The sequence below is a fragment of the Neolamprologus multifasciatus genome, chromosome 16 (genome assembly GCF_963576455.1).
Source record: "Neolamprologus multifasciatus chromosome 16, fNeoMul1.2, whole genome shotgun sequence".
Taxonomy (NCBI): Eukaryota; Metazoa; Chordata; class Actinopteri; order Cichliformes; family Cichlidae; genus Neolamprologus; species Neolamprologus multifasciatus.
The window spans coordinates 13,984,685-13,999,111 of record NC_140454.1 but is presented as its reverse complement, the minus strand read 5'-3'; the positions used below and the strand labels follow the sequence as shown (position 1 = coordinate 13,999,111).

General features: G+C 39.9%; 1 protein-coding gene across 5 annotated transcripts in view; it reads right to left on the bottom strand.

Annotated features, from left to right (window-relative positions):
• il1rapl1a (interleukin 1 receptor accessory protein-like 1a) overlaps positions 1-14,427 on the bottom strand; it is a 170,288-nt gene that overhangs the window by 106,946 nt on the left and 48,915 nt on the right. The window lies entirely within an intron of this gene.

Sequence of the window (14,427 nt, the reverse complement as noted above, 5' to 3'; positions counted from 1 at the left end):
TTTTTTCTTATTTCATGGTTTTCAGTGTTTAAGGTTTAAATTTATATGTTATAACTTATTTAGCTCATTAGATTTAGAAAATGGGCCTTTTATTCTAACAAACACTGGAGTCTGAACATTGGAGTCTCTTTTCAAAACCACCTTAAGACTGTAAATGGCCACCATTATTGCAAACCAACCTTATGTAACCTTATATGTGACTCTGAGATAATAACCTTCCTTAATCTCTGCTGTAATATCTGAAAGCTATTATCCATTATTTGTTATTGAATTACATTTTTTCTGTGTTATTTTATACGGTTATTGTTCTGTGGAAAATTGAATACACGTTATCACAAGCATAACAGATCATCCCCAGTAAACTGAGACAATTACACACATTAATGGACTGCAAAAAGTGACCACACCTATACTTCACATGTGTCTTCACATAAGCCTAAGCAAAATATAATACTGTATGTGAAATACACTGGCTGTACCATTTTTCTGCAGCTTATTTCAGTAGTTTTTTTTCTCCGTGTGATAATATTTGCAGTGCTTGCTCTGTAAAATATGATGTAATACACAGCAGTGCAGCATTAAACTACTGAAGCTTCACCTGAGGACCACAGGAAGAATACAGGGAAGATAGTGAATTAAGTAAATCTAATTTATAACAGTAGATGTTTGCATTTGCATTTATATTGGCAGAGATGTTTCAAAGATGGATTTTTGAGAGATAAACAAAAAATAAGATCCTCAAAAATGAGATTTATCCCACAGAATCTGCTCCGAAAGAAACGGCACGCAAATACATCTGTTGATTAAATAATGACAGTAGGCTAGAATCTGAAAGTAAACACACCTACAGTATTCACTAATGTATCAAAAGTGTTTTATGGGTGAATCACAGAAACTTTCAAGTTTGCCTGAAGGTGAGTCCTGTTTCTATTGTTCATACAGAAACCAGGGTGGGTTTGTTGCCCTTGACCAAGTTCAGCACAGCTCACTCAGATCCTTTTAATAACTCTCCAATTGACTTCAAATTAACCAGAACCCTTTATAGAACAGAAATTTCCCCTGTTGTGTGCAAAAGGGTGTCACTGAGACATTAGCTTTTTGACTTTCCTCTCTCTCTCTCTCGCGCTCTCCCGCTCTCGCCTTTCCTCTCTCATCCTTTCTTCCTTTCTCTTGATGATAAAGGGGCTCTTTTTAAGGAGAACAGAAAGCTTGTCAGGATTTGGCCAGCTGGAGAAAGTCATTTGAGGCCCAAATTGATGTGGCCGGGACTCTCAATAGTATCTCTCCAATAGTGGGGGCAGGATAGAGGGAGATGTGGTGGCCGGGACATTGTTCCTCGTAAATGGCTCTTTATTTCATAGGCGAACTTGGGAAATGAGCAGCACCGTTCACGGTTTATGCTGGGGGAGGACGGCCATGCGTAAAATAGAACACTAAGAAACAGGAGGCCCTAATATCCTAACAACTAAAAAGTCGGTGGCTCTCCTACATCATGTGCAGTTTTACTGGCAATGAGAGCACATGCAAATAAAGTCCCTATAAGATATAAAGTCAAGGCTGTGTGTGAACAATATCCATCATACTGACAGGGTGTGGGCAGCCCACATGGACATGAATCCATACACAGGCTGACTGACTGAGCCAGGTCCCTTGGACCATAACTAGGAAAAAAGGCCAAGGAAGAGAAGCACTTCAAATAACACAATCCTCAAATGCAAAGCTTGTGTGCAGACTTGCTTTTTTTTTCCTTCTGTGGGGCAGTCTTTGTGTTTGTCTATGCAGGTGTCAGTCTGCAGTGTTGTATTAAAATGCCAGTTATTTCTTCGCTCTCTGTCTCTGTGTGTGTATGTGTATGAGTGTGCCGGTGCTCTCCATTGTGCAGCTGTGATCCATGTGATTCAGGCTGAGCTGTCACTCTGCTAATCTTCCCCAGTAGAAATACAGCTTGGAAAATGTCATCTGAACATTCCGAATTGTGTTTACACTCGCTGCAGGTTCCATCGCTTCTAATTTGACAAGTCATTATCACCCATGCTCCTCTCCCTCTTCCCTCTTCCCTCTTGCGGCCCGAGACACAAAAATAAAGAGGAGGTGGAAGAACGGAGGGAGCAAAACAAGGCAATAAATTCCACTCACAGACAAACAACTATGCTCTTGGTAATCAGTTAATACAAAAACCTTAGCTAAAATGGTGAGCATTATTGTTATTTTCAATCATTTACATCAGCTACTCGGCTTCAGATCTGTGTAAATTTCACATCATTCCCTAAGGCCTGTTTATATTTATACAATGCAAAAACTAGACAGAAAGCCCCGACGGAGAAGTTTCTTGGCTGTCTCGTAAAAAAGAAGCAGCTGGTGGATATGTGCGCTGGGAAAAGCACATGGCTTTCCACGCCCTCAGGCCCACAGCAGAGCTAGCTTTGACAAGGGCTGCACAATGGGAATTCAGTATTAAAGAAAACAAGGTGAAAAGCCTCATACAAGTCCTAGAAATAAAACAAGAAAATACGTTGTTATTCCAACACCCCATATGAGCAATGCATCATCTGACGTCTCTATCAGCAGGACAGGCTTTCAAAGATACAAATGTTCTGAGCTTATTGCTACCTTTGGGGAAATGACTGCACATATAATACAGCTCTAGATCTTAAACTCCCATCAATTGTATAGTGATGTCTAGGTTAGATAATAAATCTTCAAACAGAACCCCTTCCTCCCCTTTCCAAAAACTTTGTGAATTTGGGTTAGACATGTCTCTAGACATTTTGTGGACCATTGGACTTTGTATCCTCAGGCTGTGTGAAGCAGCATTTTTTGAAACCTCTATTACCGGAAGGAGGGAGCTGGGGTGAAGGCCAACAAAATCCACAGACATCCCCACTACTAACTGAGAGATGTTAACTGTGCCTATACTTGAAGATAAGCTCTTCAGTGTAGATTTGTACTCCAGTCATGTGCACGAGGTAATCTAAAGCAGATCACAGAGTACAGCCTTCGTGGCCACTGTACCAGTCTTACTCGGTTGTCAAGTTGCATTACTCAGGTGCGCTTATTAAATTTTGGGCCACTTGTGGCTACAACATGGCATAAATAACAAATCAAAACACTAAATAGCATGATAATTATGGAGGAGTAATAAATGTAACGTTAAATCAAGGTGACAGCAGAAGAACTGACAATGACTGAGCAGGTGGGAGAGGAAAGGAAGCAATGATCCATCCATCCATCCATCTGTAAGTCTGTCCAGTTGTAAAGAGACATCTCCAGTGAGAGCTGGCACTCGGGGCCACGGGAGTTAATGACACACTGCCTTAAGCTTAGATCCAGGCACTGTTCCTCTGACAAACTCATACAAACACAAGAGCTGAAATAATTTTAATGTAAATGTGTGTATTTCACCATCAAAAGACAGAAGCTTGCCATTTAGTGCTGCTATGCTACAAAAGCAAGGTCTATACATCATCAGCCAATAGCATCTGATGCTGGTTGTTGACTGATGGCACAAAGTAGAACAAGTCAATAGAAACCTGTTATTGATATCATCACTCCTGCTGAAGTGTGATCAGCGCTCTGTCTGCACATGCCCTTAAATATTTACCCCTGTTTAATCTTCTGTCCTCTCTGTCCCCAACTTTCGATCTACTCCTCATTCTAAGATATGATGCCTCCCTGCAGCCTGTCCTCCTACCATGTTTTTCTCCCCCAACTATATTGAAATTACACCTCCTGGATTTACCCATCACCAAGCCCCTTTGATCAATTTTTTTTTGGCTCTGCTTAACATTGGAAATATACCAGCATATGATATTCTCTCAGTTTCTCACACTTACTACTAGTTCCCTGGTTAACCCCCACCTTTAAATTAATATGTTTGCTGAAAAGAGTACACAACAAACAATTCAAGTCACATTACAAAGCCAGCAAAAAGTCTTCATGTGCTGAAGATAAAAGAACATTTTCAATTAAGATGAGTATGAAGCTTGGTTCATTAATAATGCAAAAATCATTACCCCAATTATCTTAGCGTCCCAGTTTAAAGACACCGTATATGTGCGTGTGTGTATTATTGCCCGTTTTTTTTGCACACAAGAGTTTGTCTAGTGCGTAAGTAAAATGGATTTCTTAAGTGAGCTAAAGCCAAAGATGTGTTCCTTTTAATGACCACAAGAAAAAAGAAAAGAACTATAACTTTTACAAAACCCGTGCAAGCATATACATCCAGAGAGTGCTTTCAGGTGCACCTGTATGCATGCACAGCACAAAGGGAATGACAAAGACAGAGACTAGCGACAGAGATAGGAGCGACTGCTTGATGCGTTCCTCTAAAATATTTATGCAGCTGGAGATTTGTGTCCCTGATTCTGTGTCCAATTAAGTGTTTTTTTTCTTCCAAATGGATGGGAATTAGATGGGAAAGTTTATGAGAAACACCATGCGTATGCGTGCATATACAATAAGAATAAATGCTCATGAATGGAATGCAATCCAATACAACAAAATCATGCCCCTTTCTTTGCTTCTTGCCTTGACTGCCCTGACATTACAAATGATTGCATCCATTTAATGCAACAGCAGACTCCCAACATTAACCTGCTAGCCTGAAGTGAAAGCAATCCCATTCACGTTTCAAACTTCTGAATTATTCAGTGGCTTGCCAATAAGGAGTGGTGCTTGTGAGGATTGGGCTTTTGGGTGTTCACTTCCACGACAAATGGCACAGATGCTAACATGCATCGCTCCCTAGTGACACTCACACATTAGTCTCATGAACTTAATATCCAGAAAAAATAGTAGAGTGATTTATGAGGACTTCACAGATGAAATCACTGACACAAATTAACAGAAATGATACTGACTAACAAAATGTGGATTCGTCCTCGCTCTGTCTCTGAGCTGCCTGCTCTCCCTCGGCCTGGAGAGTAGGGAGGGCAGTGGCTCTGCGCGAGCTTTAAATAGGAATTAGCAGCATTTCATTGTGATAGTGATTGAGTATGGGTCCCTGGGGTGGGTCTACTCATTGTTACCAGGCCTTGTAAATCTACAGTAATCCTCTCAGTGGAGGAGAAAAACAAACACACACACACAAATATTATACATATACACATGCATATAAACGTGTGTGCACATGCATGCTTATTATTCAGTGGCAGAACAATATATGCATAAAAAGTATCTGCTGGCACTCAAACCCAGTACTTTTAAGGATGGAATGTCAATCAAAACAATCATATCCCCCCTCAAGATTTTCCGAGAACGAAATTTAAAAACTTTGTTGCCGAGACACTGGTTCCTTATACGAACTACTGCCCAAGCTGCTTACTCCTCTAACATTTGTCCTCTGCCCACTCAATCACCCACACAGACCCACGGACACATGGTTGGGAAGACACAGCGAGAGTGCAAAAACTAGCTCACAGCTTGCTGACTCTTGCTCTTGAAACCTTCCCACAGTCAGGGTTCACCTGTCCTTGCACTTTACATATTTTCAAATCTCGCACCATTTTGCGAACTTCACTTGGTCGTGCACAAAATAACCCTAGTCAAGACTATTAAGCATTTCAGACTAAGCTGGAGAGGCTAGAAGAGGCAGCTGAGTGTGGTGCTTGTTCAAAGAAGATGTCACTTTAAGAGGTACAAAAACCCTTTTAATTAATTCTTAGAGGTTTGGACATGCAATGATTATTCCAAGTTTAAATACTAAATTCCTCAGGTATACCACCTTAAATCACGTCGGAACCTTGTGATGCTGAAGTGACTCGTGTCACTAGTGAATTTTGTCATCTTAAATTCGGGTTTGGGTTGCCAACTCTAATAGGAAATACAGAAAACAGGAATGTACATGGACACCATTAGATAAAAAATAAAGTAAATCCAATGCAATCAGTAGTGGAAGAAGCATTAATAAAACCACTTATATATGCTCAGCTATAAATAACTATTATATTGATATAGTAATAAATTGTTATTACTACAAACAGTTATTGTGTAACAATGTGTATCTATGATAAATTGAAAGAACTCTTTCAGATTGTGGTAAAGCAGTGGGGATTCCAGTATCACTTGCCAAATGGCAGCGGGGTGAACAGGCTATGAGTAGGGTTGACTTTTGGTATCCTTTGGGCTTTGATCAGACACCTCACCGATTATGTTCTGTCAGTTTCAATCACTCGCAGACTTCTGGTCTTGGTCTTACACATTTCATGATGTTTCCAGACATTTTCGATTGCACTTAGCGCTGTAGGATTACTTGAGTTTTAATCTCAATCATGATTTTGGCTTTCCACAATTAAATGAGCATGATCGTGAAATGTTTAAAATGCAAGCTCCACCAATTGGAACACAAATTAAAAGCAAATCAGGCGCTCCCTTAACCTCCTAAGACCCGAACTCTTTCATGGCATTCAATTTTAATTTCTCTTCGCTATTTGGGCTGATTGGGACCTGATGAATGTAAAGACAAAGAATTACCAGATATTTTTTTTTACCTGATTTTTGTTTCTAAGAAAAATGAGATCCACATATGAGGATATTCGTATAAAATTTCGATCAAACAGCAGCAGTATAATGTCCTCGTAAGTGGATATCAGGCCCTTGTGGAGCAAAATTGAGTATTTTGGTCTAAATAACCCAAAATGTGATGTTCACATATGTGGACGCCAGGTCCTAGGAGGTTAAATTGATATTTGAACATGTGCCTGCATGTGCCAATCACAGCGGTACCCTACATCATGTAGCTTGAAGTTTGAAGGGTTTATTGGGTAACATGTTAAAAGATACAATTACAATAACATCCAAATGTCTGGAACAGCAAAAAGCAGAGAAATTGTCCTTAAAAGCAGGTAGTTGCTTGGAAATACTTTGGATTTAGCGCATGTTATGTTAGCCAAGGACAAATCATATGTAAAGAGTGCTGTGCCTCTGAACTGCAAAGCAACACAACTCATTAAACCACATGAAAACACACCATAAACTGCAGTGCAATTAAAGCATAAAGGCCAACAAAAATAATGAAATGCTGGAGCAGTTTCTCTTTGACTTCATTTTATTAAGTCAACAAGACTGTCATTAAGAGATGAGCTTTAAGTGAATAATTTTTCAATGCAAAGATTTGCACAGATGTGAAAAATTGAAAGCAGCAAATATTTCACTCTTATTTAAACAATGCAATAAAAAAATGTCTTAGTAAAATCAGTGAATAATGTTACAAATAATCCCAATCTCAATATTGAACAAAATAGCATGTTAGCATTGCGGATATAATTGTGCAGCAAAGTTTGTTATGCTACAGTAAATATGAAAATGCTATCACATATGGAACTTTCTCAGAAGTGTATTTAAAATCTGTTAAAGTTCAGTCATTGATATAATGCAGTAAACACATCAACTGCGTGAGGTCTGTTAGACAGGTAAACACATAGTTTCCTAACCTCACATTATACCTGTCATTCTGTTAGACAATACCTGAAAACATTGCCTTCACTAAAGTGAAATCAACTGCATAATAAAGAAATGCATACAGCAATATGTAGACCTGTGTCATTCCGCCACAGCTGGATTAATGTATTCTACTGTGTTAACTTCAAGTATATAAGAAAGTAACAAACCAAGCAGTCATATGTTGCCCTGCCCTCACTATTATTTGCATGCACTCATCTGTGCCCACAGCACAGGAGCCCACAATGAGAAATAGTATCTGCTGTTCTCTCAGGCATGTACTTTGTAGACTATTTTCATATTTAAGCACGCTGTGAGTAAAGGCTACTCTAGTGCACAGTAGGTGTTGTGGAAATAAATATTTTACACTGGAATCTAATTGCATTTTGTGGCCTTGAGCACCCTACAAGACAATCTGCAGCGCTGGTCTAATGGCTATCTTCCGTACTGTCTGCTGGGGGACCACTGACACCCATGCACACTTTTTATGATCTAGTTTATGGACTCAGATTTGTGAAGCTCTCTCACATCTGTGTTTAACGTATGTACACTAGAAACTACAGAAGATACAATATGTATTCTAACTACGTGGGACTCTATAAAATATTAAAGGATGAAGGAATATCATAAATCTATGGCAAAATCTGTGATGCATGCCGTCATGTCACAGAGGACTGTGTGTACCCTTTCTGTTTCTGCCCATTGACCATAAAATCCCACATGAAGGGCTTTTAAGGGTAAGGCGTATGAACATAAAAACACAACGACATGCACAAAAATTCAATAATGAACGTCAATATGCTCTGAACATCATACAAAATGAGGTTACAGTATTTGTGCATTAGTAAGAGATATCTCTATAGCCCAGAAATCTCTACCATTTAGCTTGAGAAGCCACAAAAATATTAAAAAATATATAGAAATATCTAAATACTGATTGGGCTACAGGCCACAGAGTTAAGTGTTGTACTCAAATGATGGCTTTATTGAAGATCAGCATCGCCAGAAATGTATAATCTGACAGGAAGACCGAATCAATATCAGCACAGGATCCAGCACCTACCACTCAGATGAGGGTTTAGCACTCAAACAGAAGCCCACTAGGTCAACTACCAGACAAATCCCAATAAGGGAATCAACATAATCATGAGGGTCCAGGCCAGCCTTAGCTTTGTTTCCTATCATTTTAGTCTGTGCTGATGGATAGTATACAACGAGGATGCGGGACCAGCATCCCTCTCTATACAGAGAGAGCAAACAAGCAGATGGTCATGTAGTTCTAAAAGTTGGCTGTTAAAACAAAAGAACTCAAAATACTTAAAAAAAATGCAATCTCCTGCATCCCTGCCTACTGCAGGGCTGCAGAGGTTCACAGAAATCTCTTTAGGATTAACCAGTGCGGCTGTGTGTATTGGTGATGCACATTCACAGGGTGAAGCTCAGAAAGCCTGATGTGGTTTTCTGCTGGCACACAGCCAGAATTTACTTATGAATAAATATGAGGGAAAATCAAATAAATAAAAGGACAGCAGGGAAAAAAAATAATCCTGTTAAAGATCAAACAGCAGGCTCCTTTTCCCCTCCTCCTGCCATTCTCTCTTGCCTTGATTTTTCTCCAATTTATACCTATATTCCTCGGGTCATCTATGCTTCCACCATGCCCTCTCACTTTGCTCACTTTTCTCACCCGTCTTCTCGGCAACTACACCTTAACTCGCTATATAAATTTCAGGTTCCCGTCATCTTCTTTTTCTCCATCTTTTCTCCATCTCCCCCATCCGCCATCTCCTTTTCGATTTCATGGCCGGTCATATCTTTAATCTTGCTCCTCTTTCCCCCTTGTCCGATGCTCCCTTGCTGGCTTCGCTCCCTCCCTCCTCCTCTCTCCCCCGCTCCTTCCCTCACTCCCTCCAGTGCAGAACTAAATGGAGATTAATGAAGGGAGGAAGATGTGTCTGTCATCCAGACAGTCTGATGCAGCCACCACAGCAAGTACTGGATCTATTCAAAACACACTAGACATAGCTCTAATACTGCTCCAGCTGAGAAGAACGACAGTTTAGCATGCCGCTTCTATTTAGATAATTTGTGAATACTAACCGAAGCATGCATTCCTTTCCATAGTGATATAAAGTGTTTAGTGTGTGGGTTTTCTTTCCCTTCTCTCTCTCATTTCTTCTCTATCATTAAAGGATATTCAAAGTACACCCCAGCATCTCATTTCCTCCCCAAGTTTAAATCCTGACAACTGACGGCCACTCGCTGCTCACACGCCAGTCAAGCAGCTCTGATAAGCCCCGCAGGAAATTGACTCGTATTTTAGAGCTACATCTCCCATATCATATCCGTCTACCACCCATCACGCCCTTGGTTAGAGGTCAAGCAGCTTTCACTAATCTCACATGCAAATTTGTGCATGTTACAGTGTGAACGTGAGGGTGATATATGAACCATGTCTATAATTCATGGTTCATTACCGGCGACAAGTCACGCTTACATCCGCACACAACTTCATACTGATATTAGGTTAGCGCTGGGTTAAAGCATAAAAACGGTTTTAAAAATAAGTTGTCATTTGAATACAGAGCATCTGTGTGAGTCTGTGTGTATATTTCTTATTCCCACATTCCCCTGGTGCATTCAGAAACAGAAGAGCAGGAGCATGTTGAATGCTGTGTGAAATATTTAGCACATGTAGTGATAAAATTCTCTGAACTTGGTTGGTTGTCTTCTTAAATATCCAAACCTTTCCCCTTTTATAGTCCCTTGATATTACAATGTATTTTTTATATAGAAATGACGCAAGACTGCGGTACGTGTGTACCAGCACAGGGAGCGCTCTCATCTCTAAACACTAGACAAACACATTCGATTAAAAGCATTCTGATTAAGATGATGCATTAGCTCACTAGGTTACAAGCACCAAAACCCATCTATAAAGAAAAAAGGGCCTCTGTGTGCCACATTTAACACTAAAATCAGCTGCTTATACCCACACACTTAGGCACTTGTCAAGACTCGCACAGCCATGTGTGGATTAGCTGCTGTTTATGTGTGGCATATATTCATCTATCTGTTGTGTTCCTTCTCTCAGCCCGGCTGGATGTTGCTTTTTTTAAAGCGTAGACATTTCCTCTAGTTTTTCTGTAGCACTGTGCACAGCAGCCAGGGGAACGCAGCAGGGGGGAACAAGGCTCATGTGACTCTACTACTGGTGAGAAGGAGGCTGAAAACTAACAGGCTGGCATACACAACTGGGACTGCAGTTAAGTCGACTGGAAGACTCCTGCGAGGCCATTGCAGATATGGTTGGAGGAACTGCATTAAATGAGAGCATCTGCCCAGTTAAAATTGATTCCAATTTCTGCATCTGTTTCTCGGATCACAGCAAAAGCAGTCCTGTACTGGGTGGACTGAAATGACCTGAAATCAAAAACAAAGATTTATTGAACAGCTCGGCTAAGCTTAAATAGATAAGATACTGACCTAAAAAAAAGCTACGGGACGGTTAATGCTTCAAGGCAGGAGATGGCTGTAATTGTCCTCCTAACCTTCTATCTGTAATTAAAAAAAAACAGCTCTGACATTCATGAGCATTTGAACAGCTGATTTTGACCTTCCTTACTGCCCACGTTATTAAAAATGACAAACAGCGAATATTTCAGCTTTGAGGGAAGGACTGTTTTCATGTTTTCAGCATCACTTGATTTTCCAACATCAGCACCCCACTACACTTACCAACACTAATACACGTGAACCTTTTTCTCATAAATTTCTCCTAACCTAATACCTTGCCTCCAAAATGCATCGACAAACCACATCAGTAACATTGACATCACTGATTACTCTGGTTACTTAACAGTATTTAAGGAAGCTTTTTCTGTAACTATACATAATAAAATGTAATGTTTTTTTAAACATCCAATTCCTGTATATAACTGTTATACTCCTATCACTATTGTTGATTCTCTAATAATGGATTAGTCATTACTAACAATGGGTTGTAAGGATGCTGAGAGGAAGACTAAAAATGGCATTAACACCACACACAGGGACGGCTAGTTTTAAACACTGGATGTTTTTTTATGAGCGTTATCTGTGGGAACCCGATCTTCCCATTCAGCTTCACTTAAGTATTTACCTTATTTGTTTTTTCTCATCGTGCAGTCATAGTGCTCTCTGTCTATCAGTTTCTGCATCATAATGCTGCACTATTTTGTCGTTCACTCTGCATATACTTCTACCTCATTCACATGCTAATATTCTCATTTTAATTCTTTTTGCCCTCCCCTTTACTTGCAGTGCTCACTTTCTCATTCACTGCGTTAATATCGGCATTCTTCTTATTTCCCTCCCCCCATCCTCTTTTTTTCTCTTCTTCCCCTCCTCTTTTGATCTGTGTGCTGAATTATTCAATCTTACCCGGGCTTTTAATTCTCTTGATTGAGCCAATTACCTTCTGGCTGGATCAATGTGGGGAAGGTAATGATTTAAATGGCTGCCGCATAAAGCCACATAACCACTTCAACTGGTGCAGAAGGGAAAAAGGAGGGAGAGGGGGAAGAGCACATGGAGGAGGAGGACTGAGCAAAGGAAGGTGGTTTAACTGAGGTAGGGAAATGAATATCCTCTCTTTAACACAACCGTGCATGATTCAGCATGTACGTTTAAGTGCTTCATTTTGTGTCCCTGACTCTACCTGCTGTATGCTACAATGTGAAATCATGCAGGGGAGGCAGACTGTGCAAACCCAGTTTCCTTAGGGATTATCTAAAATGTATAGGCTCTGTGGAAACTGGGTCAGTCTGATCCTAAATGGTGCCATCGTAGCAGAAATCCACTAAGTCGATACTGCCCAGTATCCCACAGACCTTCTCTCTCTTGTCATCTCATCTCTCACGTGCACCTCTTGTTCGTGTAGCATGTCCAGTCCCCTGCACACACTAACATACTGTACATGTGCACATACAAACACACACTTTTTCCCCATCATTGCAACTCGTCATCTCCTGTTGAGTGAGCTGTCCCATCCTATTTGGCTTGCCTCCTTCATCCTCCTATCTATTATTGATGTAATGGAGCATTGTATCTAAATGCAGCCCTGCTTGTGACAAGCTCTTCAGCCAGGAGGGAATCAGGGAAGCAGGCCAACGGCGGTGTGCTCTTACTGGGTTTGCTTTAGGGGCAAGTCAGAGAGGAGACAGATGAATGATTGGGCAGGTAGTTATCTTGGCCTTGGCCTTGGACTGACATAGATATCTGTGGCAGTCCATGGATAATGCCACTAGCTGCACCAGACAGTGATCAAGCATGAAGTGATAACAGTCCTCTTTGCGAAATATGCAAAGAATTGTAGTTGCAGCCATGCAGTTGACATAATTGAAAGCTGAAAATATGAGCATGAAAACTCTATGTTCCATGTCAATGGCAATTTATGTGCTTCTTTTATCATCCAACAGACACCACATTAACAGCATCACTCTAGAATTGTCTTTTGTCTCTAATTCAGATTTATTAGGAGCTCAGACTTGAATCTCGTCCCTGTTTTTGAATGCACACTAGTTAAAGTACATCCTCTTTGTGGGCCATTTGAAGTCCAGTGTCCATATGAACCACTTAACTAAAAACAAAGAGACCAGCATTAGATTTCGTTACCACAGCAACTACAATTGGGTTCTGGTGGAGGGGTCAGTGGTGATCAGTTCCCTTTACGAATGATAATGTTGAAGAAGCAGCGGAGGCTCAGGATGAACCACAGCATAGCTGCCTCTCTAAACCAGTTTCTCCCTCTGTTGAACACGACTTGTTTCTTATCCAATGATACAATCTGCTTTATATATCTATGCCTGTTACAGGAAACAGTCAGCCTTTATAAGCTTAGAATATGTATAATTACATGACTCATAAAATTAAGTGGCAACAGTTTAAATTTAACAGACAGCACACTGTTCTGTTCTGAATCTCAAATAGCTGACATGGTGATGTTTTGCTTTTCAGCATTTAGCTGATGATTAGCAGCAGATTAAATGATTTCTTTTAAATATCATACTGATACTTAAAACTTGTATTTCGTTTTCTATGACATTGCATGATACAAACTAGTAGATTTTATTTAATCATACATGAATTAGTCAGATATGCTCATTTTCATCAGCTGCTTCTGTTCAGTTTTTAAAACAGTGATGAAAAATAGTACTAAAAAGATATAAGATATTAAAATTATATACAGTGGCACATACCTAAATCAAAATAACACTGTAGCAACATTATATATACTGAAAAACAGACAAATGTGAAGAAGCAGTTAGTATTCTAATGATCACTTTTTGGATCATTAAAAACCTTCAACAGCTCGACAGCAGTAAAAGTGTTGAGCTTAGTAATATCTACTACAGTAAAATCCCTTCTTTAGATGCTCACTAACTTAAGAAACCTCTTCAAATGAAAAACACACAGTATATAGTATATAACATAGCTGTCCCAGAGATCACAAGTTGCAGTATTTGATTTGATTTGATATACCTTTATTAGTCCCACAAGGGGAAATTTCATAAGGGTGCCGACCTATTGCACGCAATGGCGGCGCCATCTTACCCTCCGACCATACATACATTACACAAAACATCACATGGGGAAGACAGGTCAGAGAGGTCAGGTCAGTATGAATTACACTATAGATTTTCTTTTGACAGTTTTGCTAGATTCTTGAACTTTAACTACAAACCAACTCACGAAACAACCAAACAACAGCCGAACTATTCTTGTTCCCAGGATCACATATAGCCACCGAGTTATGGCAGGTATGGCATTCCTTGGTGAACTTGATGCATGTGCATGAAAAATAAAATCATTAAAAAAAAAAAAAAAAGCAAGGGAAGATCAAAGACCAAAAGAATAAAAACTGACTGCACCACAATACAAAAAACAAACAGAAATCATAATGTGAAAGGCAAATACTTTTATCAACTTATGGTGGGGAAAAAAACAGAG